The 17,768-nt window shown below is 39.9% G+C and overlaps 1 protein-coding gene across 4 annotated transcripts in view; it reads left to right on the top strand.

The window, feature by feature from the left end:
* The window catches only part of TET2 (tet methylcytosine dioxygenase 2), a 71,184-nt gene that overhangs the window by 29,301 nt on the left and 24,115 nt on the right, over positions 1 to 17,768 (top strand). The gene's annotated exons all lie outside the window — the stretch shown is intronic.

The following is a 17,768-nucleotide window of genomic DNA, read 5'->3' as shown; positions in this document are numbered from 1 at the left end:
AGGGGGATGGCAGTGAAGAGATTAAAATGATGATTCAGTCAGGAGACTCTCAGAAATCTGCCTAGTGACAATGTTTTAAAGACCTAGGCTCTGTGGCTTAGTTACAAAGGAGAAGTCTTAATTAAAATTAGCAGGCAGATGAAGCATTTGAATGGACATCTTTTAATTCTTTTTCCCTTTCAGCTCACAGTAAACCCTCTTCTCCTTTTCTGTCTTTTTTCACAACAGCTTAAGTTTGCTTGAACAGTTTTGCTTGTCCATTTTCTTTCCATCACAAAAAAAATATCTTTTAAATTGTACTCTCTCTTGAGAGTGCCATGCAAATAACTTGCATTTCTATGATTCCTTTCAGCCCAGAATAATTTAGAGGCAGTTCTGATTATCAGCCTGTGAGTTAGTCTGTATATCGCTCACTATCCCGTTGTAGTTTATGGAACAGGCACAGAAATTAACTTAGGGTTTGCATCACCATTAGCTTTTGCTGAGTGTCCATAACAGAAGTTAGACATGGTTTATTTGCAAGTTTATCAGATCAAAACAGAAATGTTGTTCAACTGTGGCTCCAGCTGCTTCTGTTTCTGACACCTGTTGACAGGGATAAAATTTTATGCACTAGGAGAGACAAGCAGGAACTCCAACTGTGGAGATCCTAAAGCTAAAATGAGCCTTTGAGCTTTCATATACATATACACACATATACATACATACATACATACATATATATAAACCATGTAAGAATTCATTGCTAGTAGCAGTAGCAGTGAATTCTTACACGGTTTATATAGCAGCATATAGCAGTAAAGTCATGTCATACTACATGAATTCAGATATAGGTGTTATAAACAATGGTAATCAACAATTTAATTTGCACCTCCCATTTCACTACCCTTTCATTGTGCAGGAGAAGCAGGCAAAGCTCCATTGCGTGCTTTCACCAGAGAAATGAAAATTCAAATCCATTTCATATCCTTAAATCAAATTTTCCTCACTGAGCAGATAGGAAAGAAAGCACGTACTCTTGAGTAAGTGACAACATTTAAAGGACAGACAAATTAAATCTATTTTTGATCATCATTATCATATGGTTAAACAGAGCACAAGGCCAGGTAACTTGGCTTTTAAGTTTGTTACACTCATAGCGTTTGGAACAGCTTTCAGCTCAGCAACTTGCTATGTGTGTACTTTGCCAGGCAGAACAAGCCAGCTTGCTGTATTTCTTGCTAGGGAATTAAAATGTAGATTCAAAGCAGATGGGGATGTTTTTGCAGCAGCTGAATAGAAATACACAGAAAATGAGAAAACTTGTCCCTCCCCTCCCCCTCCTAAACAAAGTCAGCTATCATCTCCTTCTGACAAAGGCCTATTCTTCTGCAGACCCCATAAAATTATCTATCTGGGGAAGATCTGAATTTATGTACTATCAGGGCCCTTTGTGAAGTGCTGGAGAGCCCTTGGGCCAGCAGAGCCTCATTGCTCACAAGGCTGCTCTTCGAGAGGAGCAGAGCGACCTCTGTTCAGGAACTCTTTCAACGCTTGTTTTACATACAAAGGGAAGGGAAAACAAGACAATGAGAACCAAAATCAACGAAACAGAAAATGATTTCCTAGATGGCTGGTACCTCATCGGTGTTCAGTCTAACCTGTTCTGTATTGGAGCAGCACAACAAAGCCATCCTCCTGGATTAGAGGTTAGTAAGCACAGACAGCTGGTCTCCCCCTGGATCTCTCCCCTGCACTGACCTTGCACAGGGAATCCTTCCCTCCTTTATCCTTAGATAAACTCCCGTTGTCCCTGAAACTGGAATAACTGTGCCACCTCACAGTCACATTGCCTCTGCATCTGTCATGCATCATTATGAATAACCTTTGTTTTCAGCAGGGAGTTTCAAGTCATTACCCACCTAAAACTGGATTCAATCAATGTGCTAGTGATTCTGAGAGTTTTCTTTACTGTGGTACAGGAAGATTTCTTGTATTTGGATTTTTCTTTTCTTGGCTATTAACTAAGCATTTCATCAGATGATGACTTAAAAAAATCAAAAAAGAACAAATCCCAAAAACCTATCCATCCTCATTTTGTCTCTAGAAAGTCAGCAAATCAATTCCGTTTCAAATCTGAATGTTAATCTCTGCTATTCTACCCTTGGTGCATGCATTTTATTTCTACAAGCTTTGAATTCCCCTCTTCAGTGTTGCGGTTTCTTTTTCTTAGTCTTTTCAGTGTAATTAGTCCCAGCTGTGATACTACATATTTTCTTCTTCCCCTGGGCAAAATATCCCTCCCAAATAGTTTCTCTGTTCTTTCCCTCCCTCTTTAAATAGTAATTTACCTTTTAAGAAAACACAACTGCCTCCCTCTGTGATACTGTCCTTATCTCCTCCATGCACAGCAAGAACAAGAATTTCTGCTTCTTGAGAAAACACCCATAAGCTCAAAGAGAGAAAAGGTCAACCGTGACAAGGATTATGCATTTCTGAAACTCCTTCTCTTATCTAAAAAGATTCCTACTTTATGTCTGAACTACAGAACTAGGTTTACCCTCACAAAACCAAAAATCCTGCTATACCATTTGCATCACCTCCTACAAGATGATGACATTGTTCTTCATTATGACAAAAGCTGTTTTTTGAATGGCTAGAATGCCATTTAAAGCTAGGAAATAATCCCTTTCCTTCACCCCTAAAGATAGCCAAGAATGTTCTTAGCTCTGTTTTACAATTGGAAGGAATAAAAGAAAAAGGAACATAGAACTTTCTTTGTGAGACAAGAAGTGTAAGCATGAGATTCTCCTAGATTTTCTTTCTTCCTCAGCAGCTCTCAAATGCAGGTAAAGTTGAAATGAAGACAATAAAAGCAACCAGCTGCAAGGACTGTGGAACTGAGGAAAGAAAGATTTCTGCCCATCCACTACTGATTCAATTTTCCACCGTAAAGCATTTTTCAATTCTGCTTGTAAGACAGACACTGAACATAGACCAAAGTCAGATAGGGTATGAATTTACATACTTTTCTGAGTAGGGGGAATCTTTCAAGAATATCCCTCTTATCTAAAACCTTGTGCTGTCATTTTGACTTTCCAGGGCTCTGCTTCAAATGTTCAGATGCTAAATATGCATTCAGGATCAACATAATACAGGGCAGGAAAGTAGTGCACCTACTTTGTGCATTTTAAAATCACCAAAGATTTTAAGTGAAGAAGCATAGTTTCTCATTTTTCATCTGGGGTGACTTGACTTTAACTAAGCTTTGTGTCATGAGTAGAGATAACAAGTGAGAGAACTGTGTAAATCTTCCCAGCAGATGATCTATTTGACAGCCTAACTTTGTCAAATGCACTAACTATAACATTAAAAGAGAAAGCTGATGATCTCTACTCTTTTGAGGTGTCAGGTACTTAATATTATCTGTCTTCTTCATTCAGATACTATAAATCTATTTTTTTCCCTTTGAGAAAAGAGAAGATTAGAATGAGATGATGAGAAATACAGAAACTAGAGTTTAAAAATAAAGGTTTTTTGTTTTTTGGTGGTTTTGTGGGGTTTTTTTTGTTATTTTTTTAAAAGGGCTTTCAGAAGAGCTTTCCTTCAAGCAAAAAATACAAAGAAAGCAAATAAACATTGTCAAGCCATGAAACACTCAGTATCACAACAGAAGAGCACTGTTGGAGTTACTGCGGCATGACCAATATACAAAATACCACCATTATTTTTCCTGTAATTGATGGTAGCGCCTTTAAGTTACTAGTATCTGTAATGTTTCTGTGTAAAAACCTGATCTCTGGCTTACTCAACATCAGTTTTTCCATCCATTGCAGTGGATGCAAGTTTATGGTCTTCTTTTCCATGTACAGTCCAAGGAAATGAAAGTATTAATAAAGTAACAAATCATTTTGCAGTTATGTAAGCTGTTGTACCTAAAACAAAATCTAAATTATGATAAGGCCACAAATGAGAACAAAAGTTAGTAACAGATTGTTACAGTTGCTCCTCTTTTCAATCAGTTTATTGAAAACCCACTAAGTCTCAAGTCAAACAAGTTAATTTAAAACTTAAAAGTTTAGCTGTTTGTTTTACAATGCCTATGAATAATAGTTCATCCCTGAGCTTCTGGTCAGAAAAAAAATACCCTATATCCTGTCCTATGTGCTCAGCATTTTGCCATGCCATGCTGTACACAGTTCATGGCCTGTGGCCACTGTTTTACAGTGCCTGGCCACCCTGAATCCTTCAGGGTGAGTTACTCAGTTATGCTCAGCATAACATGCACTAGTTACTGTTCATATCTTCCTGTGTCAAGTGCAAATCTACTCCTGAAAGACAATGTTGGACCTGGTTCTGTGTATTATAAATACATATCTGTAACTTTAACAGAAAGAGGAAACAATGATGCTCAAAGTGCTTACAAAATGTGTTTCCTGCGTTTTGTGCATTGTTATGTATTGGTTACTGCAGTTCCCTGTGAATCTGTATCTGTGGTTGTGACCTATATGAGCAAAATAACTGGCAAAGGTTGCTGCCCTGTTCCAGCTGGAGAGTAAAGGAAGTGGTATCATGTGCAAGCCCCAGGATCATTCAGTAATTCCCTGTGGGGAGTGAGAGGGCTCTCCAGAGACAGCCTCAAAGAAGTGGCTTCACAAATCCTACAGGCGGGATCTCGGGTTAAATGAGTGTGTGTACTGCTGCCAGGCTAGATGGGAGAAGAGTACTACAGTGCAAGTCTGCAGAACTGGAAAGGCATTTGGAGCCGCTCTGCACTGGGAAGGGTCAAACGTTCATATGGGCAGTTCCTATAAAGAGTCATTTGAATCAAAGCTACTACATTTACTTGGAAACGAAGCATGAGCTTAAACTTTCAAATAAGTCAGTGCAAGTTCTGCAGTAGGTTCCTAGCAAGCCAGATCGAGGGGGAAGCCTCTGTAATTAACACCCAACAAAGGTCACTGCCTGCCAGTTCCAGAGTTCACAGGCCAATCCAGGTGGTGCAGGGGCATCCCAAGAATGAAGACTTGAAAACTGTTGGTTGGCAGTCCTTGGTAATTTCATCTCTAAAAATTACTGTCAGTGTTTTTAGTCATCAAAACTTTTAGCCACAGTCTCTAGCTGCTGCACTGCCTTCCTCCAACTTCAGCTTCCTGCAGTTCTGTGGAGCACATTCCCTCATCCCCATCCACTTCCTCTTGTTAACCTTGTAATGGAAAATCTCTCTCAGAATCTCTCTCTCTCTTCCTTGTTGCTATCTGAAGTGCACCAACCTTTCCTCCAACACAAATACAATCTGACACAACAAACAGAGGGAGAGTTATTACTGCTGACCACATATTTAATCTTTTATAGCAATTTCCTTTGGAATCCTGATTGAGCTTTTTCAGTATTTGGTAGACTCAGGCTGTTGCCAATTGGCAATGTTGCCAATCTTGTAAAGGGGACTGCAAATCCTTAAGCTTTGGATTTCCCTCCTTTAATTTACAGCAACAGCCATGCTTACCAGCATCTAGTTATTTTCATGTTAGCCCATTTGACCAAGTCAGGATTTAAAACTGAACATCAAAGGAGCATCTTCTGTATCATGGAGGTTTGATTCATTTACAAGCCTGTGCACATTTTTACAAAGCAGTTCCTCAGCTATTAGCCCTCAATACCAATTGGTTTTAGTATAAATCTCGAGATCTTTTCTGTAACTTACTGGCAGCAGCACTACTAGAGTTAAAATGTTTTGGTGTTCTGTTTTAGCTCGAACATCTTTTTGCTGATTTCTGAGTATCTTGTTTTACAATAGCCTCCTTCAGGCAATAGAGTCCAGAGCAAAATTTAATCTTCAGAGAGCATAACAAAAGGAATCAGGCTTAGTTACCAAAAGATCATTAAGTAGTACCAGCTGTTTTCAAGACATTGAATTTTTTCAATGAAGACAGAAAAACTGAAGCACAGACTAAGATTTTTGTGCTGCCTTCTTATATTGCAGTATATGAGAAAACATCTCTGAATCATCCCTAGCAGCTGTGAAGACCTCTCTTCCTCCTCATCTCCAGGAATAAAGGCTGGGGCAGGGCGCTCAGGCAGGGGAAGGTTGGGAGCTGCTGGCATCCCCATCAATTTCCAGGATGGGACTGTGGCCCTGCTGAATGATGCGGACACATGCCCTGTATACACGGCATGCTCAGCTGGCCCCTCTAATTGAAGGGAGGAGCATGGTTTTGTTGGGACCTATCAGCGACAGGACTTTAAAAGTGCTAGAGAAAAAGTAAGAAATAGGATGGCCTTGGAGCCATCAGCACCCTGAATAGAGTCCAAATAGCTTCATGACATAATTTCTCTCTGTCATGCTGCACAGCAGTATGGGGACATGTTCTGTCTCTAGAATTCACCTGATTGCATTAGTCCTCCACATGCTTTTTTAAAGGTTAACTGCAAGTACTCCAGGAATTTTTTTCCCATCTTGTTTTCAGTTCTAATTTTAGGTGCAACTAACTTTTCAGAACATTTGCCTAATCACCAATACCGATTATAGACTTTTAAGACAATTTTGATTTGGGAAGCTGAGGCACACATCTGATTTATTAAACACCATTTCCACAGAAAGCTTTTGTGAGCTAGATGAGGCTGTTAGGAAGGTTTGTTTGCTGGGAAGTGTAAAAAGCAAACAAACTTTGCCATTCATCCTTGTCCCCCAACCTTCCCACAGTAAAATTATGAGCTCATTTTCTCATAATCAACCTGGCTGACCCTCAAAGGTTAACAAATCAAATATAAAGTGCTCCATATGCATTTGACAGTGGGATGCATATTAGCTGAACTGACTGCACTAGACGTTAAGTATCCTGATAGATGTCTCCTCTCTTCTCCCAGCTCCCCCTGCCTTTTTCTTTTTTTAAGCTGGTCATTACCCGCAGAGGCTGTATAGAAGTAACACTACCAATCACAGACTGTGCCATATTTCTTCTGAGTAAAATCAGTTGCATATATCAGAGCTTAATGCCTATTATCCTTGCTTTGCCCCCAAAACTGTTCTCTCCCTGGTGTGTATTTGGAGAGCAAGGGTGACAAAGGGACCACAGGTTTGTGTTGGCAAGAAAAGCAGGGACTGTGCTGCGCAATCCCCTTGGTGTACGAGGACATGCACATGCTTACGGGAACTCAAGCACACAATGCAGGGCGTTCTCCCCTACACCTGCATTCCTGAGCTCAAGACCACCACAGCTATGAGGTTGCTGGCTGAAGGACTAGCCTGGCAAACACTCTGCATAACCTTGCCAGGTAGAAGCAGTTCTGCAGGGCTTGTGGGATCAAGTCCTCATTGCTGGAGGTGTGGATTTAAAGAATGAAAAGTCACCTAGCCCTTTTGAGGAGAGCTTGCCCACTTAGGTCCTCATCTTAGGAAGACTAAAGAGAGGCATTTAAAAGGCTTCCATTAACTTTCATCTTCTGTAGGAAAGATGTTTACTTAAGCTGAAAAAAGTCTCAGCTATGATTTATGAGTTTCATTCAAAGTAGTCTCATATCTTAGATTTGTCTGTAGTTCCCAGCTTTCTAAATCCAGTTGAGTGTGTACTTTACAATGGTGAGCTTTTCATCCACGCTACTTCTTTGTGCACTAAGAGCATGGCTGTGTTGTGGACAGACAATAATCAATTAGTGAAATGGTATCTCGTGACTGAGAATATGAAGTGGGCTTTGCAGAGGCTGACAACAGCTCTTTTAACTCACCCCTTTCTGTATGTCTCTTAAATATCCCACAGTATCAAAGGTCTTTCATTAGAGCGTCAAACTCTCTCAAATCCATGCAGGCCACTAGATACCTCAGAAAACTATGAACTGATGTGAGCCGGCAGCAAATGGCAAGTTGCCAGAATGAAGAACAACCAACTGTTTTCAAAGCTTTGAAAATATTTGAAAAGGAAGGACAGAGAGAGAAGTGTTGCACTTCCCTTCAGGACTGCTCAAATGCCGCTCTTACAAGTGTCAGCTGTGGGAGTCTGAAAGTCTTAGTGAGAGTTAAATCACAATCTGCCAGTTCCCCTGGCTCCTTTTAGCTTGGCAGCAATGAATTTTCTGCCTCTTCATGTTGCACCCCACCACAAAGGGAAAATTTTAAACAGGAGAAACAATGTTCCTTTGAATTACTGAAAATTAAAGGAAAGCAGGAATGCCAGTTTGTTCTGGGGACCCAACTGTTTCTCAGCACAGCAATTCCAAGTTTTTATCCAGTCTTTTAATTTGGTTAAAGGGAGAAATTTTCTTGCTAGAGCTCTGTTTTTAATCAATCATCCCATTCACAAAATCTAGACTTGTTACTGATTTCCAGTTTCCCTGGAATACCAGAGTGACATTCCACAGAAAGGAAAAAGCCTGTATCCTTGTAATAATCTTTTTTCTCTAGTAGTTTTCTTAAATGTTTCTTGTCACAAAAAACATAGAACTCCCCATATACTGCCCATAAGTATCCCTTTGTAACTGGGGATAGAACAAGGTAAGAAGTAACTGAGACACGGCCTCAGTTGTGTGGAAGCATGAACTGGAGTCTATCACTAGATCCTCAGAACAAGATTAACAGTGGCCTTCTAAAGAAAAACCTAAAAACTCTTGGCAAGGGATATAAAACTAAAATTAGAAAGGGAAGAAAAATACTATAGCCTAGGTGACTACAAAAAATATGTTTTTCAAGCCAGGCTTCAGAAGCTGGGCTGTAACTCCTCAATAAATGCTGCCATGATGCGAAGTTGGTGTCTCTTGACTGACAATTTTTTTGGACCCTGAGCCCTTTTATCTAAGAAGATCAGTGACCAAATTCTTCCCAAACTTACATATTGAGTATTCAAAATGAAAACAGTCCCACATCTTCATCTCAAACCTAAATCGAGGGGATGGCAACAGTACCCATGCTGAGCTCTCTTGGGTGCTTGGAACTGTGGTACGGCAGCACCAGCTCAGGTTTTGTTTCTCTCCCAGAGTTTTGCCTTTATCAGGATTAGACCTCAACTATACTTAGGTCGTCAGCTGGCTCTGGTCATCAAAACCACCTTGACTTTCATCTCTGGTACATAAGGAGAGTTATCTATAACTGTTTCCTCAGATCTGGATTTCAGCCAAATAATCCATGCCATTGTTCTGTGTAGATTGCAATAACCCACATGAAAACTGCTCCTGAAGACCACACACAAATGCAGAAAAACTGAATGGCAACCACAGCTCCAGGGAGCATCTTCTCATAGATCTCTAAAAATGCATTAGATCTTCTGTGGTGTCTCAGTAACAGTGGAAGTCAGAAGAGATGTTTGCATAAGTAGCTTGAAGACTTGACCACACTGAAAGGTTTTAAGGAAACAACCTTTTCTATAAAGGTCTGCTAGAAGTAACAAGCCTGTTCTGTTGATTTCAGCTTGATTTATACAGTGAGGGAACAAAACTGCTTTGTTACTGAGGGGAAAGTCAAGGTAATTAATACAAGTTTTTGGAAGATTATACAGATACATGTTATAGCTGCTTGTATATCAAGCACCTGAATTTGGAGAAAATCTAGCACAGTGTAGCATATGCATAAATGTCTCCAGAGAACAGCCTGTCGATTTGCTATGTGACCTCCATGTATTTGGTCAGAGAACAAATGGTATGAATATAGATCCACTCAGGGAGGAGATTGGATGTCATGAACTGGGTTGTTTATTCTGTCTAAGGGGAGAGCATTAATGACAGTCTTCAGTTACAATGGGGAGAAAGAAGGCATAGCACAGAAGGAAAAAAAAAACCTGCTCTGCATGTTTGTGGCAGATGGGATGAGCTGATCTAAGGTGATGTTTTAAATGGCAGAAGCTTTCTAGTAAGTTAGATTAATTACTGCATGTAACTGTGTGTTATTATGCAACCTTCATCATCAGGGACTTTTGAAAACAGGTTGGTTTGGATTGGTATAGGTCTGGCTGGTGTTGCCCTGAAGCCAAGGAGCAGGGCACCGACAAGCCTATTTTTCCTAAGTGTTTATGAGCAATTGGTCTGGTTTGTAAGTCACAAAAGCCACAACCTGGGAGAAATAAAACTAAATCACAAGTGGGAATAAAAACACATTTTTAAATTAAATCATGCAACAATTAAAACAGTGTAAGATGTTTCCTCAACTCCTCTAGCTCCACTATGTGGAAGTGAACCCCCCGCAGGACATGCAGGGGCAGGCAGCATCTCTCACAGGGACACAAGGGCATCTCGTGGCTCACTGCCCCCAGGCAGGGATCCCCAGAACCTGCCCCTTGGCTATTTCGGCACACACAGGGTACACACTGTAGTGTGGGAGCTGCCTCTTTGGCTGCCACTCATTTCTCAAAACACAGCAGCCAAAAGTTGAGTTCACTACAACATCCCAGCCTAGGTGCAGCAGAGTGATAAGAAAGACAGAGGAGGAATGTGTGGAGGAGTAAAAAGACTACCATAGTTAGGCCAGTGAAGGGGCTGAAAGCTCTGGACATGCAGGAGCACCAGTCAGAGTACACCTTGGAACCATCAACTTTCTCTTTGTGTTCTCCCCACTGTCCTCTCAGTATGACCTTCAACTTTTAATAAGAAAACTGCATTTTGTAAAAAATTCTGTTTTCAACAGAAGTGTTAGACCAACAGGATTTCCTGTTTGAAGTTCAAAGGATAATGGAAACCAGAGCTGTGTAAATAGGTTTTCTGAGGACACTGCAGCCCACAAGGTTTTATTCTCTTCTATCAGTTCTTCTACTTATATGTCTATTTTCTAATGTTACTGTCCCAACACAATGAAACCTTGAAATTTTTAGCTTTCCAGTGTTTGGGGTTTTTTTTTTCCATCCAGTGGTCTTTCATTTTGCCAAAAGCTATGACAAAATAATTATGAATAACTAACTGACCTTTGACTGGTGCTAGGAAGTCATCAACCCAAGAAATCTGTGCTATATCCAAGTCTGAAGCCAAAAGGACAAAGATCATAGAAACTGGAAGATGATGACAGTGACCTCTTGGTAACCCTCCCTAAACAGCAGGTTGATAACATCAAGTGTGCTTTGAGGAATGATTCAGCCACCAATGCTTGCTTATCCTGGTGGGCTCACAAGAGGCTGCACTGCAGAGCTTGGCCAGAACAGCAAGAGAAGTCAGCTGTTGCTCTTGGGGAGTTCATTTTAATCAGCAGCCTATATCACCATCACCATTTGATACATGGGGTAGCTGCAGTACTGAGAGGAAAATCATCCCTCAAATCACATCCTTTCTCCAGACATCAAAAATGTGTCAAAACACCAGTTGTGCACCTGATTAACACTGCTCAACACACCTACCCTAGCATAATGGACTGAGTTGCAGAAAAAGAGACTGTTCTGTTTTCCAACCCCAGCATCTTTGCCAGTGTTGAACTCACAGGCGAATTCACTGGGGAATTACCACATGATGTCCTGTGTGGGTCACAATTTGAAATAGTTTTGCTTGTCCAGACCTCACAGACAAGTTTCTCACTATGCAAAAGCATCTCACTCAACACACACTTCTTTGAGCACCCCTGAGATTTAAGGCTATAACTATCACTCCCAAAGCCTTCCTATTATAATTACTGGATACAAAGATTCTCAAAAATACCAGCAAAGATGAAAGGGTGCTTTAGTTCAGCTTCCCTGTATTTGTTAAAGACATCTAGCAGTCAGGGTGATGCTCAAGAAATTAAGCAATATTGGTCTTAGAGTATGTTGGCATCCCAGCACCCAAGGTAGTACCAAACAAGCTAACCTGGGGAGCAGTGCGGCTCTGTAGAATGGCCTGTCTGTTCAAACCAGCTGGATCCACCATGCTCCAAACTTAAACTATGGAAAAGAGCTCACAGCTGGCAAGAACAGACATAAGATGCCAGTCTTATCTTGAATGATCTGGTTATTGCAACAGCAAGGTCCTTTTGTTTCTTAAATTCAACCTCGTTCTGAAGTTTGACCTTTCAGGAAACATTTCTAATCTGGTCATACCATGGTGGCATTTAATGCAACTACCTAAAAAGCTGTGGTCTTTTGCTAGAAGGGCTACACAGTACAATTAGGTACAAAGTTTGTATGCTACATAAATCACAAAAAATGGGGACTGGAGAGCTGTGTGATGCGATATTATAATTTCTGTTTACTCACATTTTATAATCCTGAATTAATCTCCTTTGCATAATTGGCCATATTGTAGAGGCATTTCATTTTTACTTCCCTTGATTTTATGCAATTGTTAAAATAGTACAATCAAAAAAATTTTCACATCTGGGTAGAAATTGCACAGTATCCAGTCTTGTTGATGGTTATGTAATGTAGGAGGGGAAATCACTGTTTAGCTTTACTATCATGCCCTCTGTATTAAGGTCAAAAATCAAACTGATTCAAGTGTTTTTGCAATCAGACCACTGTATCACTGAAATGCAGGCATTGGTGTCAGTAAATTGAGGGGAGTTTAGCACTAGTTGATTTTAAAAAAGCATGAATTTTGAAGCGTCTGGCTTGGACAAGATTTAATGAATTATTAATCCTCATATGTCACAAATCCCAACCTCTTCATTCCTGCATGTCTGCTTATACCTAAGTCACCATTTTCCCTGTAAATTAAGGATAAATTAGCTATAAATTAGGTAACAAATTTTATCCATCTCACATTTTCTTTTGTCTGACACAGATTATCGTAGATTTAAATGCCAGAGAAGACAATTATATTCATGTAATATGAGCTTCTGTAGAATACAGTCACAGTGTCATTGAGGAGTTTCTAGATTAACCCCTTAACTGCTCTTTAAAGCCACATAAGAAAGCAATATGAATATTTTAGAAAGAAAGAAATATAGCTTTTAACTAAAAATCTTCAAGGGATAGGCAAGGTATGGCATCCTTACTCCATTTTTTTCCAAAGCACTGCTAATGTCCTAAATAAATAAACTGTCTAAACAAAGAGACAGTTGAACGTAGTGTGAAAGGACCCTATTGTAAGCCATAGAGCCCACCCAACAACAGAGTGTCCTTGACCATCTGGGGCCTCCTTTACATCTCCCTTGAAATTTCACTGTGCTTTCCTCAGCCACCACATATTCAGTGGGGCAGCAGTGATGCTGGGAAGGAGCAGAGCAAATCCTTAGGGGATGTTGTAGGCTTCTGAGCCTCAGTTAACCTTGGGTATGAATGCAATCTCTCTCAAATCTGTCCTGGTCTTGCCTCTCCTCTAAGCTTATATTGTTTCTCTGTGTTAAAGTACAGTACCTGAAGTGCAAAACATATAGGAAATCCTTAACCTATACCACATGTGTTCAGCTTTTTATCCTGGCAGTAATAGAAATGTCTCACTAATTAGGAGCTTTGATATGTTCCATCACCCCTTAGCCATCTGAGTTCACTGCACATCTCTTTTACTCTAGGGACACTAGCAGTTACTTGCTGGTATTAACCCAGGGCACAGCTGCAGCCACTGGTCTTCAGCTATGCCAAGGAATCACATCCCATAATATCAAATCATAGTATTAAGCGTCATTGTAACTGCTTACACATCTTGTTCCAATGTTAAAGAAGAGAAAGCTTTGTCACAGGGCTAATCAGAAACAATTTTGCATGTCTGCAAGTCCAGAAGATTTAAGGTTTTAGAACAGAAGCCGAGGTTTCTGACAATGTCATGCATGAATGCCCTTACCTAAGTAACGACCACTCGTGCCTCCTCTCAAATTTTCATTCGTTAGCGAAACAGGAAAACACCCAGACCCCTAACTTCAGAAGCATTTTCACATGTTGGAACTTCAGTATTTAGAACTGTTTGCCAGATGTATGAGCTTCAGGGGAGAGATGCAACTGCACAACAGCACATAACAATACGTAGCCACAAGTGAAGCCAGCTACCATACACAGACAACAGGAGCAGGAGAGTGTAAGCAGAAAATACAGCTTACCAAACTGGAGTTTGGCAAGACATGTGGGCAAATTCACCTCTTATCGAGAAAGTGCTAGAGGGTTTTCTTTTCTGGGAGTAATTTAGATCTCTGTGTCACCTGGCAGTGGCAGAAGGGTGCCAGCAGGATGGAGGCTGTGGCAACACTCCAGGAACAACCCAGTGAGCCATCAACAGACCTCTGGGTATCTGACTTCTGCTTTCCTGAGTCTCATAGTGATAATCCGTTGAGTACAAGTCAGCTGAACCTTTGATCTGAGAATGTGTATTTCTGCTGGGGAAAAAAAAACCTCTGAGGACAAAAATGTCTATCTCAGCTAACCCCAGAAGGGGAAACAACCCATCTGACATCCCACCTTTTGGTCCCTTTAGGTCTACAAGTGCTCTACCACAGCTATTCCCCAACCTACTTTTCTCCTGGGAATCTTTCCCAGTTTTGCAGAAGATTGTATTCCCCCTGCAGTGGGTGTATTTATCCATCCACTCATCTGAGCTGCTTTGCATTCACAAACTGCCCAGATACAGGTACTACAGAAAATAAGCTATGAAGCTCCAGAACTGGCTAAAACTAAAGAAAGATTTTCTGTGAAAGAAAATTACAACTTCTGTTGCTGCAGAAATGTCTGCTGTGCTTGTAACACCTTCCACAGTATACTGGTAAGACATGGTAGGAATGTGCCAAACCTGTCCATAAAACAAACAACAAAAAAATCTCAGGCTCTCATTCGGTGCCTAGTTTCCAGTTTGTGCCCTGTGTGTGGCAAGAAATAAATGTACATACATTGATTGCATCTGAAAAAGTCAGAGTTGTAGTCTGAATTATAACTTGAATGCACATTGATGGGATGAGATGCTGATCCATTTGCACAGTAATGTGCTATATTTAAGTCACGCATCGTGGCACCTTCAAAGAGGCCAGTCATAATTATGATGGATTAGACTGCAGAGTCAGTCGTAGATGCAGTAATTGTTTCACAGATGCTGATGATGTGACTTGAATTTCTAATGAATTATAGCTGAAGAAAAATATGTGGAGCTTCTAAATGGTCTGGATAAAACACAGCTATGGCAAAGACTACAAAGACTAATTCCTGCACTTGGGGGAAGGTAGATTTACTTTGAGAGGTAGGGAGTTCACCCCACAAGGATTGTAAGGACAACTACAAAGACTTTTTAAGGTGCAAGCAAGTAGGACTACTACTTCATAGTCTCTCAGTTAAAACCAATAATAAAGATAACGTGACCACTTACTTTTTGCCAGTTCTACATTACACATTACATTACTTTACATTTGCTGTGATTTGTAGTTGCTTGAGGAAGATTTTTACTCAAGTGTGACTTGAGGATAGTGAATAACTTGAGTGTAGACAGAGAGAAAGAAGTATAATGCAAAGTCACTCCATTCTAGATGCATTTCAAAGAATGCAAATCTGGCACTCTTAATGCATGAATAACTTTGTATTTTGGAGAATCAAATAATTCCCATATTCTCTGCAGTGTCTAACACCAGTGCCTTTTATGCTGAAAGTGGTCAGAATTTGGGGGAACATACCATGAGATCTTTGAGAATGCCATGAACAATAATTCATCTCAAGATAACCTTGTGGGGTTTGAGGACAGCATGAACCTAAGACTCTTTTCTGACCACAGATGTGCTCCTTTGAGGGGTTTGCAAGCTAAGTTTAGAGAAATCAGGGAGCTGTCACTTCTGAAGGAAATGGTGGTTTATCTGATAGTAAGGACTTGAGAAGAAAGATTGCCTGGGAATTCTCAGAAGGAATTTGGTTGCAACCCACAGGGTATACCAGACAAAAAGCCACAAGGCAGACTTTGAGGGCCAGACAAAGTTTTTCACAGCTTGAACAGACTAAAACTTTCTTTAGAAGCAGCTAGACAGCACGGTGTTAATTACTATGGTGCCCTTTATTTCATTTCATACTTGTGGAATGCAGCAGCCTGCACACTAATGTCTGTGGTTCACCTGTAGTTTTTAGGAATTAAAGGTGTGAAGGCAAAGAACGGCTTCCAAATTAGCCTGGCATTTTATTTGTGAGACACTCTGGGAGCATCATTCTGCTGCCTGGCCTAGTATGACACATCAGAGAAATCCTTTTCACAGAGCTTTCTGCTAATCATGGAACATCATCTCCCTGGGAAAGCTGCAAAGGCTCATGTTTTGTGGTACTATAAAGCTAGGGTGGAAAATACCTCTAGAAAGAAATAAGCCTACCTACTACCATGTCAAAAAAAACCCAGGCAAGACTGATAAACATTTTTCCATCTCCCTGTTCTTAGCTTTCCCTGGAAAAATTCTTTTTTAATGTACTGTTACTTGCAGCAAGAACTTCTCTATTCTTAAATAAAAAAACATAAATTGAGTAAAGGAAGAAAAAACCTGCCAAACTTCTGGACGTCAAAAGTAAATCCAAAAACAAATTTGGCATTCGAAGGAAATTAATACAACTTATCATATGGGTGCTTGCTGGTCAAAATGTGCATTTGAATTGTCCTGCTACTGAAATCAAAACTGCAAGCAGAAAGAATTCTGCTGGATGTAATATATTTAATGAATTAACATTATTTATAAAAGCATTTTAGAATCATATTACTAAACTGCATAAGGCAATAGTACACTGAGAACTATATAAATTATATTTAAATAACATTTAAAATTACAGTTTAACAACATAAAAATATTTATGTAGGATAAATACATAAGGAGAGCAACCCTTATGTATGGGAGAATTTTTTCAGTATAATAGTTCTTCCTATGTAGTGGCAATACCAGCCACATGTAGTTCTTCTCCTGACTGTGCAGTATGGGCAGAGCTGACCTGGTGATGGAGAGCCTTCAGATTCTCCTTTATGCAAACCAAAAATAAAAGCATTGGAACAGATTTGCATATGTCCAAATTTTCTTTGTGCAACTTCAAATCTATAAGACCCACTGTCAATCTGCCTTCTGTCATTTGTGACTGGTTGAGAACCATAGAACAACAAATAACAAATTACAAACACAGTCAAACAAGGGCTTTATCTATGTTAACTGAGTCTGTGAATTCTGAGAAGATGCATATAAACAGAATTAGCTTGTGATTATATAGAATTTCCTCACTGCACATTGTCAGTAGTTTTGTCTGACTAAAAACTTCACTTTGTATATAAAGAGTATATAAGAAAATGGGATTTCCCATCCCAACAAAGAAGAAAAAAATCCTAGCTCCACAGCTACAGAGCTCAATTCAAAACCGAAAGCACAGTTTAAACAATGATTGATGTCTATACATAAATTTGAAAGGATATTGATACCTGAAAAGAAGCATTTCCACCAAACCTTTCAAAAATCACTATTTCTGTCAACATTACCTATCTATTGATGAACTGTAAGGGATCCTGTGGACAGCAGTGGAGCATGGCTTTGTCTTGTGTATTGTGCCACTTGCGTGGTCTTTAGGAATGCCAGCTTTAAAAGACCCCGTCAGACAGCTGAGGACAGAAAAAAAAAGATTTTCCCTCTAATTGGAAACTTGGTGGCAATACTTCAAGTCAAACAAAAGAGGTTTGGCACAATTAACCAAATTACAGCATTAGCACCAAGTCTGGGAACCATGGTTTCAACATGACTTTCTGCCTTACCAAGGGCAAAATGTGATGACAGAGAGTCTATTCATTCAAATAGACTCATTCAAAAGCAAATCATTCAAAAGCAGAGAATATTTTTTGCACCACTATGAGAGATTTCTTCTGGTAAAATATCTTCTTGTGTGTTAAATGGGGGTAAGGGAAGTCACTCCATATTTTCATTCTTTTCATCTTGAAGAACAAAGCTTTAAGGAAAAGGGAGACCTGGGGGTGCAAGATGCACTAGGATAGTGAAA

The sequence above is a fragment of the Prinia subflava genome, chromosome Z, assembly GCF_021018805.1.
Source record: "Prinia subflava isolate CZ2003 ecotype Zambia chromosome Z, Cam_Psub_1.2, whole genome shotgun sequence".
Lineage (NCBI taxonomy): Eukaryota > Metazoa > Chordata > Aves > Passeriformes > Cisticolidae > Prinia > Prinia subflava.
This window is presented reverse-complemented; position numbering and strand designations above follow the sequence as displayed.